Genomic DNA, 12900 nt, shown 5'->3' on the forward strand with positions numbered 1-12900 from the left:
AACATTCCCTGGTCAGGAAGCCAAAGAATTGTGAAACGATAAGACGGTTGGGGCTGGGTGGGGGCGGGGGTGGGGGTGGGGGAGTGCGTTCTTAGGAAGTGTATTCAGTCTGCGAAGAAAACTTGTGGTTCAACCCTTAAGAACAGATCAGAAATTTGAGATTTCCGCCTAGTTGGCTTACCTCAGCCTCCACCACAAAAGCTGTACTCCAGCGCCCTCTGCTGAACCTTTAACTCCTGATGACGCAGACTGTCCGAGAAGCTAAAATGGCGGCGACGCCCCCGCACGCTATGTAGTGGAGCATGACGGGAAAGATTCAGCCGCATTGACAGGAGCATGGAACCCTGGCCCTGGACTCCTGGTTTGGGGTTTTGGAGCCCTGAGCTATGACGGCACCTTCTTGTGAAAGCGCTTCGGAAAATCTGAAGAGGTCTCTAAGCCACAGGTATAGCGATTTTGTCATTACGGCGGACATTCCAGTAGGCGGCGGTAGAGTGCAGCGTGAGAGCCGCAGCCACTCAGCTATTTTTTTTCTACAGCAGGGCTGTTAAGACAGAATTTGAGGCTGAGTTCAAGATTAGTGGAGTTTAATCTTTAGAGCTAACTTAATGATCTCAGGCAAGCGTCTTAACCTGTCCGTGCTTCACTTCCTCATTAGCATTGCCTACCTCTCAGGGTTGTTATAAAATGAGTTTATTAACTAAAATTTTCATACTAAGCATTTATTAACTGAAAATAAGTTAATGGCTTCCCCAACAGTTGAGTAATCCTTGGCAGCATTACAGCACCTCATGCTGTTACACTTTTAACACCCATTATCTCCGTTGATCCTCATTATGATTTTGTGAAGTTGGTTTACACATAAGGAAAATTATGACAGAGACACGCTAAATAACTTATATGAGGTTGTCCAGCTAGTCAGTGACAGAGTTGGGATTTCAGAACCAGGCCTGCCAGATTCTTGGCCTAGTGCTCTTTCCATTGTACCATGTTGAACTGGTGCAAAAGACCTTATGGAAACTTGGGTTCAACCTTCCAACCCTGACTCTCATACTAGTTGTGAAAAGAAATCCTCAGGTGATTTTGTATCCAGCCTGGGCTTGAACTCACGTGACAGGGAGAACATTGCATATTGGGCAATCCAATCAAATTTATTGAAGGATACCTTTATTGTGATGTGTCCTGTTATCATTCAGACTTCACCAGGTTTCTCACATATTGGAAGAACACAAAAGTTTTCCTTGACACTGGTTCCTCTCTAGCTATTGCCTTCTTTCTTTTTCTTCTCAGTAGGCTTCAAGGAAAAGGGCTGTTTATTCATGGTTTCCAAGCCTTTACGACTATTTCACCTTTCAGCTCACTTCCCTAAGCATTCTATCAGCATCCGCCTCATTGGCAAGATCAGTAGGCCCTTTTCTGACTTTTAACCCTGTTGACCCTTGACCTCTATGGTACCATACTGTACTCATATTTCTTTAACTTCTCTGTCCTTTCCTTTTATGGTTTATTTTTCTCTGCCTATCTCTTAAGTGTTGATGTTCTATAAAGATATGTCCTTGGCCTTCTCTCTTTCTTATGTTACACTCATTCCCTGGATGATCACATCCCCTCACTCAGTTTCAACCAACACCTGGAGCTAATGGTTATTAAATTTATGTCCACAGTCCGGGCTGCTTTCCCCAATTCCAGACCCACATATCAAACTGCCTACCATATATCTTACAACGACCTTTGATTCTTTCTTCTAAAACTGAATTCATCATTTTCCTCTTGCCTCAGAAATAAAGTGCTGCCATCTAACTTAGTGACCAAAGCCAGAAACTTGGCTATCGTTCTTCATTCCTTTTCTACCCTAATTCTTACATCCCATCAATCATCAGTTTCTCCATTAATTTAACAAATACTACCTGAGTACCTACGTTGTTTCCAGTATTATATCCCCTAGCACAGCCCCTGCCTTCATACAACTTTCATTCCAGTACCAAGCCCCATATTGAGCTGTAATTGACATACTAAATTAATTGCAATTTTGAATTCTGAAAAAGAAAAGAGTGGTGTGCTATGAGGGCATATAGTCTGGGATCATGGAAGACTTCCCTGAAGAGGTGCTGTTTGAGTTAAGGGCTGAGGAATGAATTAAATAAAGAGAAGTAAGAGAATCCAAGCAGAGGAGAGAGCATGTGTACAAGGTGGGTGGCACATTTGAGAATTAAAAAGAAGGCCAGCGTGTGGTTGGAACTTACAGAATATAGGACAGAGTGGCATGAGACAAGGCTGGAGAGGTGGGCAGGAAGATAGGCCACAGGAATAATTTGGACTTTTTCCTAAGACTAATAGGGAGCTACTGCAGGGTTTTCATCAGGGAGGTGACATGCTTAAATTTGGGCTCTGAAAAGATCACTCAGCCTGCTAATAGCAAATCAGAAGATTCGGGAGACCAGTTAGGATGCTTTTGAGGTAAGTCAGGCAAGAAAGGTTGTGCTTCTATTAGGTTTGTGACAATGAGGGTCAGAAAGATGGCCATATTCGGGATTATTTAGAAAGTAAAAGCAGTAGGACATAGAAACTAATTAGATATGATCGGTAGGAGGTGGTGAGGCACAGAGAATTAGAAGTCCCAGGTTTCTCGTTTCTAGCTTGAACAACTAAGTGAATGGTGGTGTCGTTTTTTGAGTTCAGATTACTACAAAGAGGAACAAGCGTGGAGCACAGTGAGATGACTAGTGCAATTTGAGATGTCATAATTTAATTGGAAGTTTTTTGTTTGTTTGTTTTTGTTTTCTTGGTGATACATAAAATTATGATGTTTCTTGAAATGGAGGACATTAATTTTAGTTAAATGTTCTTGTTGAAACCAGGAATATGGAGGTGCTCATCCAGGGAGAGAACATAGACACAGAAGAAAAGGGAGCAGAAGCCAGAGCTTTGATGATTTCTAACATTTAAAAATCCAAGAGAGGGATATGGACTAGCAAAAGAGACAGAGGATGAGCAGGCAAAGAGAAAGGAGGAAATCTAGAAATGTCTATTGTTCCAGAAGCCAAGAGAAGAGTGTACTTTAAAAAGGAAGTACACTTTTTACTTGGCAAAGGAAGTCAAGTAAAATGACAACTGAAACATGTCTGTTGGCTTTACTGACATGAAGATCATTGGGCACGTTGCAAGAACTGAGGTTGAGTGGTGCTATGGAGGCAGATTCTAGATTAGATAGGTTGAGAAGTACATGAAAGGTGAGGAAGTGCTACCAGCTAGTGCAGACAGCTCTTTTGAGATTAACTATGAAAGGCAGATGGAAATGGGGAGACAACTGTACGTGGATGTGAAACCCTGTTTCTACTTCCTACTTAGCTCTTTTTTTTTCCTTTCCTCTGATTCTCCATTGTCGCTGCCTTGGTTCAGGCCCTCCTTATCTATTGCCTGAACTATTACAATGTCATTGTCTGTGGATCTGCCCCTCCAGATCCATTCTCCACACTGCTGCCAGAGTGGTCTGTCTACCAGATCTGACCAAGTAACTCCCTTGTTTGAAGCCCTTAAATGGTTTTGTAGCAGGTATAAGATAATATCCAAGATCCTTAACCCCCGTCTATCCCTTGCCCTTGGCAATTCCATGAGGATACCATGATATTCTTTGTTTCTATGCCTTTGACTCTACTATTTCTTCTTCGTATAGTGCCTGTCCTCATCTAGTTTGCCTAGTAAATACGTGTTTATCCCTGTTCAGGCCATCACCTCCTCTTTAAAATCTTTTCTCACTCTCTCAGACAGTTTATTACTTTCTTCTACTATTTCTGTATCCTGTAATATTTCTATAATTACATGAATTTACCATGTTATAATTACTTGCTAACATGCCTGTCATCCCCTAGTAGACTGTAAGTATGTGAAGGTACTGGCTGTGACTTTGGCTCCTTTATCTATCCCAGTGCCACAAACTGTGCTAGCTCATAGTAAGCACACAAACAAAAAAGAAAATTCATTTATAAGGCACAAACACAAACATCCATAGATAAAAATATTGAGAAATTTGAATATATCAATATTAAAATAAAACAAGAACAACTGTCCATATAACAGACCCTTCTCAGAGAAGACTTATGAAAAATTTCCCCTTTTTTATATCCCTCCTATTATTATGAGCCTCATGATTTCTCTTACTGCTCCATCAGAGACAGGTGCCATTCCCAATGCTTTTCAATTCCCCAGATCTCCTCAGATTTCCATAAGGGCCTGTGAAACCATCATCATCCTGGAGTTTATCACAGCTCTTCTTGAGCCAATTGATCTTCACCACCTGTTCCGCTTGTTGAGTGAACAAGGACCTGAATTTGTCTTGCTGGGTCAAGCATCACTTTCTCTCATTTGTCCTAATCTACCCTCATTCAAACATCCCCATCTTTCAAACATCCTGGATCTCTATTAAAGAGGCAAAGGCCTCAGGAAACCACATTTTCCTTTTATTGTGTGTTTATTTATTTTTTAATGCAAGTTATGTTGTACTCCAAATGTAATATGTTAGGCATAATAAAGACTAAAATGAGATATCAATTTTACCCGTGAAATAGGCAATTAAAAAAATTTTATCAATAGCATACATGAGGGCAGTCTGGGAAAACAGTTACTCTGACACACTATTTTTTTTAATTTGCAAATTAATCTTTGCTCTCAATAATAAGGCAGAAAATACATTTCAAGGATTTCTTGTTGCCAACAGAAATTAAGGCAGAAGGGAATGGTTATCAATTCATAGATCGCCAAGCTAGTCTCCAATTACTGAAGAAGTCTCATGTGGTGAATTTAGTAGTTTTGAAGCTCTGTGACACCAATAATAGTTTTTTTAGAGCAGATTAATCATGAACATGATGTTACATACCCAGTTAAACTGAAAGTTCTTTTCTTTGAGGAAATGGGATGCAGCTACAGATAATCAATCTATTCATTCACTCCATAAACATTTATGGAATTTTTGTTATGCCCCAGGCACTATTCTGTGTGTGGGAATACAGCGGTGAAAAAATCCGACATTAATCTCCTCATGGAGTTTATATTCTGGGAAATGAATAGGAAATGAATGAATAATAAACAAATACATACACGACATATAGAAAATACCAGTTGGTGATAAATGAAGGAAAATTCTGGAGAAGGAAGATAGTAAGCACAGGGATGAATGGAGAGAGCTAATCACATATAGGATGGGCAGGGAAAACCTCACGGAGGTTATGAGATTTCTCACAAAAACATAAAAGAAATGAGAGAGCAAAGAAGCTGTCTAGGAAAACAATATTCTGAGCAGAGGGCATGGAGAGTGGGATAGTCTAGTAAAAGCAAGAATGCCAGGTGTCGGAGCTTAAGCAGAGGAAGCCATAGTAGGAACAAGGAAGGGGAGAGGGACTACAGAGCCTCCTAAGCAATTATAAGAATTTACTCTGCATGAGAACTGCATCTTTTTGCAAGATTTGAGCAAACCAGATACTGTGGCCCACTATTGGCGGGAGTGCTAATTGCTACAGCCAAATTTGGGAAACAGTTAGAAGTATCAACATTTTAAATAATGTTCTCTGTGTCACAATAGTTTCATTTCTTAACATCTGCCCTAGAGAATAACTCAAAAATATGCACAGGGAGACATGTATGTGGACATTCTTTCACTATTACTCTGTTTATAATAGTGAAAACTTAGAGAACACCTAAATGTCCATTAATAGGAAAATAGTTAAACTTTGATACATTCATGCTCTGGGTCCTAAACAAAATGTAACAAATAGTTGTACTGTGGAAAGATCTCCAAGGCATTGTAAGGAGGTAAACAATAAGATGCCTGAAACACTTTCTTCTCATCATCTCAGACTTGGGAAAGTGACTATCTTCTCTTCATAGGACTCTGGGTCTTTTCTGGCAGGAAGAGTGCAAGGGTAAAGGGACAGCATTTTGCATTGCCCTGAGTGGCAGCTAGCCGGGTTATAGTAGGCACAGTTGCTCTTTGAAACTGCAAACAGCTGAGGTTATCAGTAAGCCCCCAAAAGCTGCTGGTTAATTTCTAATATATCCTGAGCTTCAGCCAGTTCTCACTTCTAACTGGAATTTAAAATTGATAATTTATAATCCCATTTCCCTCTTTTCTAAGGACCCAATTCATTCCATTATTTCCTGAACGTCCATTCCTGCCTCTCTTCACAAGATCACATATAGCAGACCCTTTGCCATCATATTGATATGAGTTCCATATCAGAGAGAACATTGCTTATAAACACTTTCAACAGCCTTAGCAGGCCACAGTTAAACACATCAACCCTAAACATAAACAAACAGCCGAAGTGGGATACCGGGAAATACAACAAATGAGTTTACAGAAAATCTTTTCCTTATTCAGACTCAAAATGCTGTAGTTTTCTCAAAGTTGTTTCACAGACTGGGAATCTGTTTGTTGGAACCCAGAGTACACTGGTTACTGTCTGTATAAAGCTGTCAAACCACAAACTGCAGTCCACCCAGAATGATGTGGTTGGTGCACTTTTCTTGAATATTCTGTCTTGTGTCAAAATACATTCCCAGGGAACAGGGACCAAACTGGTTATTTTATTTTTCCAGGGATTTCAAGCCAAGGTTGATTACCTGTGGCCACTGAATCCCTCAATTCAAAATAATTTCTAGTTGTGTATTATTTACGTGTTACATTGCTCCAGAAAGTAGTAAAGATGACATGTATCCTCTTGCATCTTTTTTTTTCTGGATCTGTTCTCTTGACTTTCTTAGCTGGCCTACTATTTTCTCCACATTTAAGTTCATCTCCGCCCTATAGTGCAGACTAATTCTGACTGGAGGCAAGAAGCACCAAAGAAGCCTGTCCCTTACCTCTTCCTCCCTACCTAAGTAAAAACCAAAATTAAATCAGTGTGTGTGTGTGTGGGGGGGGTCAGGTGGGGAGGCTTCATTTTGAGTCACCTTCTCCGTTAGATGGATCCAGGGACAATGACAAGGTGGCCCTGTTCTGATGGCAGGGACCCTGCATAGACAGATGCACACATTCTATCCCCTTCTTTCCCTGACCCAGTATGGAAGGAAGGGCGAGGGTGGATTCTTCAGGGCCAGGAAATTCTTATCCACCCCATAAACAATAAGGAAGCACAAAGGACCAAAGAGGTATCCAAACCCAAAATGTAGGTAAGTCAGGGGCCCACATGCAGGAAGAATATATGGAAGAATTCTGAATCAGTGGACTAATGTCAGAGTAGCGAGCAAGGAATTTGATAAATGAGGATGAGCACAGAGGAGGTCTGAAGCAATTGTCCTGAATGTCATCTAGCAATGAGGACTTGCATCTGTGGGGCACATATAATATGGACAACCGAGTTCTCTAGTCAATGATGTCCCTTCATGAGCCCCAATTCTTAACAGTGGACCTTTGTTTTCCATCATGAGGATGGGAGGAAGCAGAAAGGGAAAAACATGCTTTCTGCCCCTCTTCCATGTCAGCTGTGCACAAGGTGCTTTCATGAATCTTATCAATTCTATGAGGTAGTTATTATTAATATTGTTCAGATGAGAAGACAAAGCCTCCTAACTCTCAGGCTAGTTCACTTTGCTCTGTGAACCATCATGCTGTAGTGGTCTTCAGCCCTGTTGCTACTGTTCCAGTCTTTCTCCCCCATACTAAACGTGGGTCGCTCTCTGCGACACCACTCGAGTCTGTTTGTGCCAATGAAGAATGGAGATTTTACTTCCTGTATCTGGCTGCCTCATTTCTACTAAAGCTCTGGTCTCTGCCTCCTTCACAAGAGAGTTGCTTGCCCTGAGTCATGCCTCTAATTCAAACCTTGCCACTTGTGTGGAAAAAAACTAGGCATGGTCAGCCTGATAATAATAACAATGATGGCATGTGTCAGTTTTTGAACACTTACATGTGCCAGACGTGTATTAAGCTCTTAATATGCATTATCTCATTTATTCCCTGTAAGTACTATTATTATTCCATTGTACAGAAAGGGAAAAAAGAAACTCTTGCCTATATCACAAATCTCATCTAGTATGACACCTCCCCTCCTTCATCCTGCCCCAGCCCACTGGCTTTCGTGCTGTTGCTTACACAGGTCAGATGTGTTCCCACCTCATAGTTTTTACACTTGCTGTTCCCTCTGCCAGGAACTCTATTCCCCTAGATATATTCTCTTGGCTGACTCCTTCATGTCAATCTTCGACCACCTTATTAAAATAGCATGCATGTGCATACACCCCCATCTCTCTGTTTCTCCTGACCCTGATTTTGTTGTAGTTGATATCATTCCTGAAAGTGTCTTAATTTGTTGACATTTATTGCCTTTGTCCCCTAGTAGACTGTAAGCTCCATAAAACCAGGGATTCCCTATATTTGTTAATATCTATGTATTGTCCTTAATGCATAGTAAGCACCTAACTTATATCTGATAGATGAATCTAGTGCTGTTTGACTCCACAATCTGTTTTTAATCACTATACCTGACTCATCATTTGGTAAAGATGGGTGTCACTTCTCTTAGGACAGAGGGAATTTATCCCTTAAGGTTTTTAAAAAAATTTTATTGGGGAACAGTATGGTCATTGGTTATACACTGCTTTCATGCTACAATGGCATAGTTGACTCTTTTAAGGAGGGTGCAGCTCACAGTGGCCCATGCGGGGATCGAACCAGCAACCTTGGTGATATCAGCACCACCCTCTAACCAACTGAGCTAACCGGTCACCCACTCCCTTAATATTTTTATGTGAAATAATTAGAGAACAGTTATCTTTCCAACTAGGCTGTGAGCTGCCGAACTGTAGGAGCTTTACCTTTCCTCCTGTGCTATAATGAAAAGAAGGTGGATTTTAGGGCCAGAAAGAACTGGTTTCAAGCCCCTGTGCTGCCATAGGTCTTTTTGTGACTTTGAAATGTTTAATCCCTTGTGAGCCTTAGTTTTTACAGGTATTACATGTAGCCGTGACAATTAAATGAGTTATCATAAGCAACCTGCCTATTGTACTGCCTGGCACATAGTAGGCTGTCAATAAATGCCAATGCCTCATCTCTTGGCATTCTCCCCAGAGTGAAGCTCCAGGCTCACCTTTTTCAAGAAGATTTCCGTGATTGAATTACTCCTTGACCCAATCAGACCTTACTTATCTTGCATGTATTCTTCCAGTCTACCTATGACTATTTCCTTAAATACTTAAATATTTCTTTAAATGCTTTGTCTCACTAATTTACATACACATTCCACCTTCCTCTATAAAGTTGTAAGTTCCTTCAGGGCAGGGACTTTGTTTTGATTCTTCTCTGTTTTAATTCACTGCTTCTTTCAGCACCTGAAACCACAGCATTATTGCTCGAATGAATGAATGAATGAGCTGCATTAATAAAAATATGCATCTTGAGGATGATGGAATATAATCTTCCTGTTTTTATTATTTTTCATTGACTTTGCCATAGTCAGACAACTATTGAAAGAAGAGCTCCAATTAAAAGATCTTTCAGATCCCTTCTACTTCCAAGAGTATGTGATTCCACCTTGTCCTTGTCATGGGAGATATCAAAGTATGGGATATGATGTGCATTCTAGTTAGCTTACAATATATGTGAGGAGATGAGTGTAACATCTATGAAAAATCTACAATATATGTGAGGAGCTTACAATATATGTGAGGAGATGAGTGTAACATCTATGAAAAATCTAAGAAACAGTACATTAGGGGTGATAAGGCAACAGGGCTGGATATCAAATTAGTCATACTCCATAAATAACAATTCAGAGGAGGGAGTATTAATGGAATTCCAAGGCAGCTAGTTTTGTTATCTCCACTTTACTGATGAAGAAACTAAGTCTCATACTCATTCCCACAGCACATAAACTAAAATTGGAACACTAGATAGACAATTAGCATGGCCTTATATAAAGAGGACATATACATTCATAAATTATATTACAGTTTTGTATGCTTGTAAAAGAAAATGATGACTAGCAACAAGAATGAATTAGTAACTATAACACCCTATATCTTGAATGAATCTCACAGTAACAATATTGAGTAAAATAAGCAAGACACGAAAGAGAAAATAGCATATGATTCCATTCATATAAAATTTGTAAACAACACACCTAAACTATAGTGTTTATTTAGAGAGAAAAACAAGGAATAATGATTTATTATTGTATGTTCTCACTTATATTTCCTCTCTTGATCGTTTCCTCCCTCCCTCCATCTCTCTGGGTGTGAGGGTTGTTCTAGAAGAGAGGGCATTCAGGCCATACTCAGGAGTATTAAATGGCATCAGCACTGATTATCTGTAGCTGTGGAGAGGCCTGTGGACCATATAAAGAAATGACTGACCAAGTGATGATTAATCTCCCAAGCCCACCATCCCCACCAAACAACTCATCTGTAGGGTACCAGGGAGCATCCCTACGAGATCTACAATAAAGGAAGATAGAAAGATATGAGGTTGAAAGATGATACATCAATATTCACAGTTATTGAGTACTTACAAACACATTTGATTATCCGAAAGCTCTAAAAACGTAGTATTTCTAACATATTTCAGATGAAGAAACTTGATCAAAGTCATACAGTAGGTGGACACATCAGGGTTTGAACTCAAGAGTCTACTCACTAAAGCCCATTCCTTTTCTACTGTATTCTAGTATTGATTGATAACAGCCAATATGCTGTGCTTGAAAGAGCACAGGATTTTCAGTCAGAAACAAACCCAGTTTTATGCACTTTCTAGCTTAATGGCCTTAGTTCTGTTACTTCTCAAGTCCTAGTTGTATCATCCATGAGGGAAGAATATGGGATCTGTCTCACATGTCATTGCATTAAATGAAATGCATGAAAAGGGCTTACCATAGCACAGGGCACATATTAAGTTCTTCATAAACAGCAGCTAGTCATACTACTATTTTCAAAATGAACCTGGTAAAATACATAGTACATATTAGACAATGATTTAATGGTAGTTAATGTTATTATGGGGGGTTGTTGTCAGAAGAGAGGCTATGTTTAAATCTTAATGTTGCTACTGCTTAATAGCCTATCCTTAATTAAGTCACTTTACCTCTCAGAGCTTCAATTTAATTTTTTTTAAAAAGCCTGTGGCAGGGTGTACCTCAAGAATCCCTTGAGACTCAGATAATTCAGGTAAAGTACTTATATAATCCTAAGAACTCTTCTGATGCTCAAAAGTGTAGCTATTGCTACTATTGCTGCTATTGCCAGAATAATGCATTAAAAGACTTCAGAGTTCATGCCATACGCAATGAGAAGCTGCCATGCAGGTTCCTGGGGATAATGGTGGTAAAGGAAGCGAGTGAGTACTTATTATTAGTTCTTAAGTATAGAGACTCCCCAGCAGGGGCAACATGACAACTAGTGTTTTGGTGTTCAAGAGTGGTTTGTAGACGAGTCTTAGGAGACCTCTTAGCTTAGTGAGGCTGGCTTTCCATAGGTGGCGTTATTGCTGGAGAATCTTAAAATCTCTTGCAATAAACTTAGAGACACAGTAATTCCAGAAGGAGGCAAAGTAGTGGGAAGGGTCCCCCCACCCCAAGTAGGAGGAATTCAAATATGTTTCTGGGTAGAGGGGCTGGACACAAAAAGGAAGGTGAATAATAAAGGTACCAATGAGAGGGGTTAAAAATAAAGCATGGTCCATAGGAGACAGGGAAGGGGCAAGAGGTTCCTCCTCTCCTCCTCTCCTCCAAGAGGAAAGGCCAGGATGGGAGGAGAAAGAGAACCTTCCAAGCATAAGGGAAAGAGATTGAAGGACTTCATACCTAACAGCATCTGTTTTCGTGATGATAAGGAAAGGTGTCCATTTTTTCTGGACTGATAAAATGCCAAAGTAGGGACTTTAGGGAGAAGGCAGAAGTATACAATAGCTGTTCAGGGAAGATGAGAAGAACCTTTGATTGGGAAGGAGTGCTTTAGAACTCCTTGGCCTCTCTGTGTCTTGCTTTTTCATCTGAAAGATAAGGATGATAATCATAGTACCTATTTCATAAGGCTGTTTTGAAAATTAAAGACCAGATCCTAACACTGCCTTCACCTCCCCCATAGGTGCTGACTGGTTTCTGGGGATATCTCTGGAGACGCCTGCTCCCTGAGGCTCAGTAGTAACTCTGCCTGTAGCTTCTATACCTAAGCTACCTCCATTCACTGCTTTCTTAGATCATCCATTAGAAATGCTCCACAGCAGGCTGTGAAAACCCCAGCCTGCCTGGTTAACCTTGAGCTTTCTTTCGCATGAGGAGCCAACTTGCACCTCACTGATTGGACATACAGCCAAGATCCGCAAAGCCGTGCTGGGGAGGGGTCTCGAGAGATGACTGGAGGGGAATCTTAGGTCTACACTCTCCCCTGGAGGAATCACTCTGAATTCAGACAGGCTGGAGGCAGACACTAAGGAGAATGACCCTGGCTCCCCGACTCCAGGCTGGGAACATTAAATTAGTGAAGATAAATTAAAAGAGTGTTATCTGGAGCCCTGAAGACTGACCTGACCCTTCATTGTGATTATTAGAAAATCATTCCTTTTGAGCACAAATCTGTCTGACGGTACCTTCCACCCATAGGTCCTCACTATGGCCCCTTAAGCCTACAAATCTCATCTGTCTCTTATGCCCTATGACAGTCGTTCAGATATTGGCAGAAAGTGACCAAATCCTCCTGAATCTTCTCAAACCAAACACAGTGGTGGGGGGTGGCAGTGCAGTGGGTGTTCGGATGTCTTGCCAATATTAAGGAGAATAAGAATTTTAGAGCCTGCCTTCCAGACACTAGATAAATCTCTTATATGACTATGAATACTTCATATGATTATGTATCCCTTAATGTTGCCACTTACCACAATAACTAATTACCTTCCCTCCCTCCCTCCCTGCCTCCTTC

The 12900-nt window shown here is 40.6% G+C and overlaps 1 protein-coding gene across 2 annotated transcripts in view; it reads left to right on the top strand.

Annotated features, from left to right (window-relative positions):
- Nucleotides 1-276: 276 nt before the first annotated feature.
- The window catches only part of EDA2R (ectodysplasin A2 receptor), a 60345-nt gene continuing 47721 nt past the window's right edge, over nt 277-12900 (top strand). For both annotated transcript variants that reach the window (XM_019647965.1, XM_019647968.1), the window contains exon 1: nt 277-445. The gene's annotated coding sequence lies outside the window, so the exon portion shown is untranslated. The remainder of the gene's footprint in view (nt 446-12900) is intronic.

Source organism: Hipposideros armiger, unplaced genomic scaffold (genome assembly GCF_001890085.2).
Source record: "Hipposideros armiger isolate ML-2016 unplaced genomic scaffold, ASM189008v1 scaffold_119, whole genome shotgun sequence".
NCBI lineage: Eukaryota > Metazoa > Chordata > Mammalia > Chiroptera > Hipposideridae > Hipposideros > Hipposideros armiger.